Source organism: Rhinichthys klamathensis, unplaced genomic scaffold (assembly GCF_029890125.1).
Source record: "Rhinichthys klamathensis goyatoka isolate OS25496 unplaced genomic scaffold, OSU_Roscu_1.1 h1tg000058l_1, whole genome shotgun sequence".
Lineage (NCBI taxonomy): Eukaryota > Metazoa > Chordata > Actinopteri > Cypriniformes > Leuciscidae > Rhinichthys > Rhinichthys klamathensis.
In genome coordinates this window covers 812,344-823,245 of record NW_026606603.1, presented here as the reverse complement: position 1 = coordinate 823,245, position 10,902 = coordinate 812,344, and positions in this window count along the sequence as shown.

Here is a 10,902-nt window from a genome sequence, read left to right as displayed (position 1 = left end):
GATAAAATCACGTTTGCAGAATTCAAGACTAAGCTACGTAATTCTGAAGAGACAGAGAAGATAAAAGCAGCTGAGTCGAGCGACAGTGTGATGAAGACTCAAGGGAAAGCCGGACGGCGGCCCGCCAAGACGAACGCACGTGGCTGGATCAAGGACGACACAGAGATGGTGTGTTTCAAGTGTGGCACCAAAAGCCACAGAGCGAAAGGATGTTGACAGAAAGCATGGTGTAGTTTCTGCAGAAGTGACACACATAAAGACGCCACATGTAGGCGTAAGGACAAAAAGGATGGTGCGAGTAAAGCCTCAGAAGAAGCAGAGGACTACGTGTTCAAGATGAGAGACGGAGGGACCAGTATCCAGCGGCACCCGGCATGTAGGATCCAGGAGAGGGGTCTGATGGTGGACACGGGGGCTACCTCTCATATCATCACGGACATAACCATATTCAAGAGCTTCGACTGCGCATTCAGGCCAGAAACACAGTGTTGAGCTGGCAGACGGCACCCGATGCACCGGGATCGCTCAGCGAAGGGGAAATGCTGAGGTTTCCCTCATTGACAGCAGAGGACAGCGACGCAAGGCGGCGCTGAAAGACGCTTTGTTCGTACCGTCGTACCCCCAGAGCATCTTCTCAGTGAAGGCAGCCACCACAAGTGGGACTACGGTTGTCTTTAAAGAAGATAAAGACGTCCTGATAACCAGAGACGGTACCAGATTTAACATTCACGTATATGGTAGGTATTATTTGCATACTGAAGCTGAGTCTAATGATAAGTGTAATGCATGTCACGACATACAAACATGGCACGAGATTTTAGGCCACTGTAACTTTGACGATGTTCTTAAGTTGCAAAATGTTGTGGAAGGTATGCAAATCAAGGGCAAAATAGGCCGACCCGAACAAGAGTGTGAGGTGTGTATTCAGGGAAAATTTCCCCAAACCAGAAATAGGGACCCTGATACCAGAGCAAAAGCTTCCTTACAGATGGTACACACAGACCTCACAGGTCCAGTAGCTACAGAGTCGATAGATGGGTACAAATATGTGCAGTCATTTACTGACGATTTACTGACGATGATATGAGAGGTAGCCCCCGTGTCCACCATCAGACCCCTCTCCTGATTTTTTTAGCTCAAAGATTGATAACCTCCGTAAATGTATCATTTCTACTCTTCCTTCATCTTTTTTTCACACAATCACTCCTGAATTTTCTGGTACCCCTCTATCAAATTTTTCCATATTGGACATTCATTCTCTTTGCAATGAAGTTTTAAAAAAAATGAAAGCTGCCACTTCCATAGTTGATCCTGTACCAACTTGTCTGTTCCAGTCATGTTTTATGTCTTATTGTACTGAATATTATAAATTATTCTCTGTGCACTGGTGTGGTGCCAGCAACATTTAAAACTGCTGCTTTGACTCCTGTACCAAAAAAAAAAAAACACGACACACACATTGACAATCTAAATAATTCCCGTCCCATTTCCAATCTTCCCTTTCTTGCCACAATTTTAGAGCGAATTGTTGCTACTCAATTGACCCTTCGCAGGGAGCTTGATTGACAGGTGATCTGACCAATCATACTTCGCCATCCACCATTTTGTCCGACAAAGCAGTCAGGAGAGTTAGTAGATTAACATGGCAGGATTTGAACTTGAAAAACTAAATGTACTGATGCCTCTCTGCGGTTAAAACAACATTCCTTCGTATGTTCATTCATGTTTATTTGATGCTATAAATGAACTAGAAGGAAGAGATGATCGGATCACGAGCAGCTTTAACTGATGCTCTACAGCGATCTGTCACAACACAGTAAAGAGCCACAAAACGGTATTTATTGTTTAAATTTCTTTTAAAAAATGACCAAATTTCAAAGGTGAGACTTTGTTTAATATGTTTAATATCAAAAGTAACCGAAAAGTAACCTGGTCTGTCCTGTCAGTCCGCGATGTATTTTTCACTGCGTGAGAACATGGTGTGTGTGTGTGTGTGTGTGTGACCCCCAATTTCCACCAACTGCGGAACGGCTGCGGATCCGCTCAGGAACGGCGGCGGAGTTAATAGGTTTCCATTAGGGCCGGGACTCGATTAAAAAAATTAATCTAATTAATTAGAGGCTTTGTAATTAATTAATCGAAATTAATCGCATTTTAATCGCATAAATATTTGACCTGAGAACTGTGAGAAGTAATTTTTTTCACATGGATTTTTAGTATACCATTGAATAATGACTGCATACATAAGCTTAAGCAACAAAATATTGTTTATTTTTGTTCAACCAAGTCCAGCAGACCAGTGCAATTTTTGCCATTAAGTGTAGCAATAGCATATTGCAACAAAATAGCATATTGCTACACTACACTAATAGCACTACACTAATAGCCATAATAGCCATTAAGTGTAGCAATAGCATATTGCAACAAAATAGCATATTGCTACACCACACTAATAGCAATAGCGAATTCCTTGTTGCATAGCTTGCACACAACCATGCTCTTATCGACGCGTCCATCCGTTCGTTTTTTGTAACATTTCCCAGCCACCGGCCAACCAAAGCGATCTCGTCAGCTTCTTCGTCATGAACGCTAGTTGGTGCGCCAGTATAATCGGTCCGCCGAAACTCATCCAGTGAGAAACATTCCGCGGTGCAAAAATAAGTGCGATTAAAAATAATTTTTTGTGTAATTAATTAACGCGTTAAAGTGTGTAATTAATTCATCTTAATTAACGCGTTAAAGTCCCGGCCCTAGTTTCCATTAAAGTCAATGTGTGCATTTTCACTGACTGCGGAACGGCTGCGTTCCGACTCCGTCCCAGCTCCGGCGACCGCAGCTCTCCGGAGAAGATACGCAGAGTTTCTATTTTTGCCGGATGCCGGAGAGCGCCGCAGGAAGTCGAGCACAGAAACTAAATAAAACATCCGGTAATTTCCAAAATAAAAATATAGTTTTCCCTTTTCCAACAAGAACAATAGTTAACTTTATTTACACAGCCTACTACTTTCCCAATACATTCAAAAAGGAACCCAAATAAACATTTAGCATTTTATAAGTTGATTATATTTAATTATAAATATAGTATTAGAATCACAATAATCTCCACAAAAAAGGGAGATCAGCAGGTCAGCACATAGTTGTTTCCCCTGTACACCTCTGGATGGAAACAAACTGTTGCTGGTTTTGTGGTTCTGTTTATAGAAACTACATCCTGTTATATCGCGCGATCAAACGTAAATTCGCGAGATATCGTGTGTCCTCGTGACTTTAGCTGTCACTCATGGCCGTTCTGCAGTTGGGGGAAATCCGGGGTAAGAGAGAGCAGCGTAGCTTGTCAGACATAGCGACAGTAACTTAGTTAAGGGGGGCGGGTCTTTGCGAACGGTCAATTGCACTCCCATCTAGCTGCAAATAATCTCTATGAGCTCCTTCAATCAGGATTCTGTAAACTACACTACACAGCACTGAGACAGCATTAGTTAAGGTTACTAATGACTTGTTAATCGGTTCTGATTCCGGCAGCCTCTCTATTTTAATTCTTCTTGATCTTAGTGCTGCTTTCGACACTGTTGATCATAATATTTTACTTACTTGGTTAGAATCTGTTTTTGGTGTTTCTGACACTGCACTAAGCTGGTTTAAGTCCTATCTTTCTGATAGAAAGCAGTTTGTTGCTATGGGTGGTTTCAGGTCTGCTATTGGTGTAGTGCATTCTGGTGTCCCTCAAGGTTCTATCCTGGGCCCTATACTTTTTAACATATAGGCCTACGTTTATCCTCTTGGTCAACTTTTAAGATCACTTGGTCTCAGTTTTCACTTCTATGCACATGACACCCAGGTTTATATACATTCAAAACCCGATGTAAATGTGGCTGTGTCTCATCTTTCCTTTTGTATTTCTGAGATAAAAGATTGGATGTCAAGAAATTTTTTATGTCTAAACAGTGATAAGACGGAGGTAATGCTCATTGGTTCACCTCACCAGCTACGGCTGGTTCCCCCACTTTTAGTGTAGAAGGTTCTACACTTCATTTTCAGACTAAATTAAAAAATCTGGGGGTGATATTTGATAATAATTTGACATTTGTTCCTCATGTTCAGAGCACTGTCAGGACATCATTTTTTCATCTAAAAAAATATAGCCAGATTGCGTCCTATGTTGTCACTCCCGTGCTGTAAAGCTAATTAACATTTTTGTATTTCCTTGTATTGATTACTGTAATGATTTGTCGGCTGGGGTTTCAAAAGCTACCCTTAACAAACTACAGTTGGTACAAAATTCTGCCGCTCAAATTCTATCTGGAAAGAGGACAAGGGACCATATTACTCCGGTACTGGAATCTTTACACTGGCTCCCTGTCAGATTCCGTGTTGATTTTAAAATCTTAATGCTTACTTATAAGGCCTTGCATGGACTGACACCTTATTATCTAACTGAACTTCTTTTAACACCCTACACACCAGCATGTGATCTCCACTCTTTGGAAGCTGGCCTTTTAATTGTTCCGCATACCCGACTAAAATCCATGGCTGATAGGGCCTTCTCGTCGAATGCTCCAAAATTTTGGAATTCCCTGCCTATTGAGATTAGGCAAGCCAAATCTCTTAGTGTTTTTAAAACATCACTTAAAACTTATTTGTTTAGGGTAGCTTTTACACAATTGTTTTTAATTGTCTTATTATTATTATTATTAATCCTATATTTCATAATGTTTTTATTTTTTGTATTTTATTACGTTTTTCTGTCAGTAATGCATTGTTTGTTGAATTGTATGTTTTATGTTTTTATTCTTGTGAAGCGCTTTGAGATACTTTTTAAAGGCGCTAAATAAAATAAAGTTTATTATTATTATAACTACAAGTACAAACAAACTATAATACATAATACGCATATGGAACATGGAAGTGAGAGGTTTGGTGTGGAAAAAAGGAAGGAAAATGTACAAACTACTCCTGGAATGTCTAGACGGCAGCAGAAAATTGAAGGGTTAGTTAGAGAAAGGAGACAGCTGAGGAAGCAATGGAAAAGAGCAGAACAAAGTCAGAAGGAGGGACTCAATCTCTTACAAAGGGCCATAAAAGATAAGCTGGCAACATTACGCAGAGCTGAGCGCCTACGGAAACGCTACAAAAAGAAGGAACGTGCAAGGGCTAATTTCTATAAAGACCCATTCAAATTCGTAAAGAAGTTATTCACCAGTGAGAAGAATGGCACTTTAAAAGCATCTAGGGTTGAGCTAGAGAGATATTTGGAGGAAACGCATACAGATGCAAAAAGGCATGAGCCTATGTCAATTCCATCAGATATACCACCTATCAACCCACCAGAACACCAAATGGAGGTCTGTGCACCTAAGTGGAAAGAGGTAGAGCAGGCTGTGAGAAAGGCAAGGGCTTCATCATCTCCAGGGCCTTATGGAGTTCCCTACAGAGTGTACAAGAGTGCTTCAGGAGTTCTGCGAATTCTGTGGAAATTGATAAAAGTGGCATGGGGAAAACAGGTTGTACCTAGAGCATGGCGCAGAGCAGGTGGAGTCTTTATACCTAAAGAAAAAGATGCTACAAGCATCAGTCAGTTTCGTCCTATTTCACTATTAAACGTTGAAGGTAAGATTTTCTTCAGCATTATTGCCCAGAGATTGTCCACCTACCTGTTAAAGAATGGCTTCGTTGACACTTCAGTTCAAAAAGCGGGCATTCCAGGGTTCTCAGGATGCTTAGAACACATCAATGTTATCTGGCAACGAATTCAGTCAGCTAAAAAGGAGAGGAAGGAGCGCATGTGACATTCCTGGATTTGGCTAATGCATATGGTTCAGTGCCACATGAGCTTCTTTGGGCAGCATTTGATTTTTTCAGAGTACCAATGTCAATAACAAATTTAGTGAAAGCCTATTTTGGAGATTTGCAATTTAGTTTCTCAACTCCAAAATTCAGCACTGCATGGCAATGCTTAGAGGTTGGAATAATGGCAGGATGCACCATTTCTCCACTGGCTTTTACCATGGCAATGGAAGTAATCATTAGGGCATCAAAGATGGGTAGTAGGAGGAGAGCTCTTGGCTTCTGGGATGCGACTACCACCAATCAGAGCATACATGGATGACATGACAACCATGACTACAACAGTAGCCTGCACTAATCGGTTATTGGGGAAGTTAACAGATAATATCGAATGGGCACGAATGCAATTTAAGCCCTCTAAATCAAGGAGCATCTCCATAGTTAAAGGAAAGGTAGTAGATAAAACATTCTTCATTAATGGTGAGGCAATACCAACAGTTTATGAGAAGCCAGTGAAGAGTCTTGGGAGATGGTACGATGGGGATCTAAAGGACACAGTTCGAGTGGGAGAAGTTAGACGACAAGCAGTGGAAGGGTTGAAGAGCATAAACAGCTGCGCTCTACCTGGCAAACTAAAACTCTGGTGCTTTCAGTTTGGTCTACTGCCGAGGTTGCTGTGGCCACTGACTGTGTACAAGGTTTCTTTGACAACAGTGGATAAGCTGGAAGCGTTAATAAGTTCATACATCAGGAAATGGTTGGGAGTTCCACGCTGCCTCAGCAGAGTGGGACTTTATAGTAAAGAAATATTGCAGCTGCCAGTCTCTTCAACTCTCGTCTCAAGGCCCACAAGGAAGTAATGGAATAGTCGAATAAAGTCGTTATTTATGTGTGTTTTTTTCGCACAAAAAGTAGTCTCGTCGCTTGATAAACTTATAGTTGAGCCACTGTAGGAACATGGAATATTTAAACATTTTCTTTAATGCCTTTCAGGGCCGTCAAGTTTCATTCCCTTAGGCAGCCTATGTAGCAGTGATCCACCTTTCAGATTTAATCAAAAATATCTTCATTTGTGTTCCGAAGATGAACGAAGGACAGGTCTTACGGGGTTGGTATACAGCATGGGGGTGAGTAATTAATGACTTAATTTTCATTTTTGGGTGAACTAACCCTTTAAGAAAAATATAACTCTCTGCTGTTCGACCGTGAGACTGATGTGTCTACAGCTGAAAATAAATATGCCAAGAACAGCTACGGATGACTCATCTCTATCGTCCACTCCTTTCTTTTAAAATGCAACGCTAGCTGAAACATAACTCAACACATATAGACCAGTCAGAAAAGCGTAATATACCAAAGACTATTTATATAGAGACATGCCACTTCATCAATCCTTAATACAACTATATAGGGAAAACCCGTAACGCCAAAGATGGCGGTTGTATGCACATGCCCCGCCCCTCCCGCTGGAAAGCCAATCGTCTGCTTTAAACAGTCAAGCCGGAAAACATTTAAGCCTATCGTCTGGTTCCACCGACGCATGCGCACAGTCGAGATTTGCGACAGCGGAAAATATGTTACTGTTTGAAAAGGCGGCAGATTTGATGTGTTAGTTGTGTAAATATCAGACATCCCAAGTCTCCCGGAAGTTCCGGGAGTCTCCCGCAGATTGATAGCGGCTCCCTGATGCCCGCAAATTAGTTCAAATCTCCCGGAATCTAGAGCGAGCGAGCAGTAGCGCGCACACACTGTGCTTCAAACTGTGTAGCGCGCGACAGAGGGAGAGAACCCTTGCGCATGCGCAGTAAAAGTATAACCTGTGGGGAAAAAGGCGTTTTAAACCTTATTTTGGGGCAAAGTCATCACACTTTTTCAGCGATTTTTATCATATTTTATTAGTGTTTGTATACATGCAGTTTTTATGTCCCGGTGACCAGTGAAAGTGCAGTTCTGGGCCTCTGCCCATTAATTTAGATAGGAGCCTGGTCTTGTTAGTCCGAAATAGCTGCCCGGAGGCGTTGCCAAGATGGCGGCCGAGTGGCATGACTTGCCTAAAAGGACTTTGAATATACTCACTGTTGACCACAAGTGTAGCAGTCTCCTAACACACTTTCTCTCTAGTGTAGACTTCTGCTTTATAGAGTCCTGATCTGGAGATGCTGATATTCTGATCTGAATGATTACAGATAAACGATCTTTTCCTAATATCAGTGAAACTCCAGGTGAGGGAGGATCATCATAGACCCAAGGCTTCTGTGCAATAACTACAGCATATTCCTTCTTGTCTTCTTTAAAAATAATCTTCACTTCATCTGCTTTCTCCACTTCATCGATGTCGAAGGATATTGTCACATTCTGTCCATCGATCGCCTCGATCTTCGACCCAGCAACAGCCAGAACTGCAAATCAGAACCACTGTATTACAAATGAGTAGCCTAATAAACTGATTTTTTTTTTTCTAAACTGATTTTTTCCCACAGTAAACAACAAGAATCAACCGATTAAAAAAACAGTCTACCTACCTGAAACAAGTGCCAAATTGATAGTGACAATGGTTTTCATCTTTAGCACAATTCAGGAAAATTAGCTTTGAAATGTGTAACGCAAAATATTCAGTGTTCGTGACCGAAGGTTTTGCCTCTATTCTTCTTATAAGATTTGCAGCAGATTGTCCTGGTCATTTGTGTAATTCCGTTGATTGAGTTAAATCTTTGTAAAGTCCAGTTTGATGAAGAAATAGCGCCTCTCTGACACAAAGCATAAACTTCACTTCGTCTCATATAGCAGCATCTTCCAGATAAGCGTTTCACATGACAAGGTCACTCTGCTGATTGGCCCGCTGCAGCCAATAGGAGGACTGCGTTCAAGTCCCGCCCATTCGGCTCTGCACCACTAAAGATACAGAGCGCATTTAGGCCACGCCCACACCAGTGTAAACCCAAGGGGGTAATCCATCGACCGGAAGTTGAAGCCGGCCGGGTGCCGCCATGTTGTAGCAGAACTTCACTTGCGTTAGCATTTCCATTGACTCCCATTCATTTTGGCGTCACTTTGACAGCGAATAACTTTACATCTGAGGTGTTTAAAGACTCCATTTGTCCATTATTTATTTCTAAAGAAACACGACAATGTATAAAGGGCTCCATTACCTTCTATGTTACATTATGGCCCCGTAGAAACAGTTTTAGTAAAAATAGGCTAACGATTGCGTCATAACCACTCGACTCTCTGTCGCGCTGTACAGAAATTACCGTACAGACAGGAGGAGAAGCTCGCAGGCAATCGGGGGGACGTCCCGTCAAAAGAGAAGCCCATAGATAATGAGTCCATAAAAGCAACGGAATACTTACTCCCGCTCACTCACGCCAAAGAACTCTTTGCTCCAGTTCCCCGTCTCTGCAAGATTAACGTTGGCAATTTTCACGCACAGCTACTAGAAGATTAACGTCTGTCAGACAGGTTGCTCACGTCATCAAGCTTAGTTTGAGTCGGTTTGAGTCTGCGCGTCAGGAACGGAAGTGCTCAGAAATCGCTAAAAAAGGGCTTCAACTGTCTCAACTGAGTTCCAATGAGATGGCTCTGTCCATTTCTTATACTGTCTATGTGTAAACCAGAGAAACAAGCGCGCCGTCATCTTTAGAGTATTGTCTTTGAACTTCCGTTTTTGCGGTCACTCTATATTTCTATATATTTCTATATTTTCTATGTCTATAGAAGAAAAATATATGTTATTTGCTTTTAATAAAATAAAGATTTTATAACGTTGTCATGTTATTTTATTTTTTTATGATTTTCTAACGTTATTAGGGCAGTTAATACAATTAAAATGTAGGCTATAATTAAATAAAATGGCTATATTTAAATATTGTGGCCATTTTTCCTCACCCCCCTCATTCACATACAGCCAGATAATTCCATGATGGCAAATCGTCACTGACACTGTCACGGGTGGTGTATGGCAGGAATCACGAGGAGACGAAGAATTCAAATAAACAATAAACTTTACTAAATCAAAACAACAAACAGGTACAGGCGTGGCAAACACAAGTTAACATAGACGCGTAACATATACAAGAACCGACAAAGACAGACTGAACAGAGAGAACTAAATACAGATACAAACGACCACTAACGAGGTGAGGACAGGTGACACAGATGATTAAGACAATGAACAGGTGGATGATTGAGGGAGTGAATTCAGGTGTGGAGACAAGAGGATGCTGGGAAGTGTAGTGAAGATGACTAAGACAGACAGGTGCAGACGAAGACTGTGACAGAATGCCCCCCTTCAACAAGGCGCGACCTCGCGCCGTAGAACATCAATGGGGTGGGGGGGCGGGCGCCCTGAAGGCTGGCCAGGGCGTGGCCAAACTGGGACGGGAAGCCTCCAGGGCGGATCAGGAAGTGCAGGCGGCCATGGCGGAGCAGGACGTGGGCGTGGGCGTGGCCATGGCGGAGCAGGACGTGGCCAGGGCGGAGCAGGACGTGGCCAGGGCAGAGCAAGACGTGGCCGTGGCAGAGCAGGACGTGGGCGTGGCCAGGGCGGAGCAGGACGTGGGCGTGGCCAGGGCGGAGCAGGACGTGGGCGTGGCCAGGATGGAGCAGGACGTGGACGTGGCCATGGCGGTGCGGACCCTTCGGGCGGCCATGGCGGTGCGGACCCTTCGGGCGGCCATGGCGGTGCGGACCCTTCGGGCGGCCATGGCGGTGCGGACCCTTCGGGCGGCCATGGCGGTGCGGACCCTTCGGGCGGCCATGGCGGTGCGGACCCTTCGGGCGGCCATGGCGGTGCGGACCCTTCGGGCGGCCATGGCGGTGCGGACCTTTCGGGCGGCCATGGCGAGGGCCTATGGCCCCCCCCAAAAAAATTAATGGGGAGAGTGACAGAGTCATTACCAGTCTCTGGACTGGACGGAACCAGCGGCGAAGGGGTCTCTGGGCTGGACGGGACCAGCGGCGAAGGGGTCTCTGGGCTGGACGGGACCAGCGGCGAAGGGGTCTCTGGGCTGGACGGGACCAGCGGCGAAGGGGTCTCTGGGCTGGACGGGACCAGCGGCGAAGGGGTCTCTGGGCTGGACGGGACCAGCGGCGAAGGGGTCTCTGGGCTGGACGGGACCA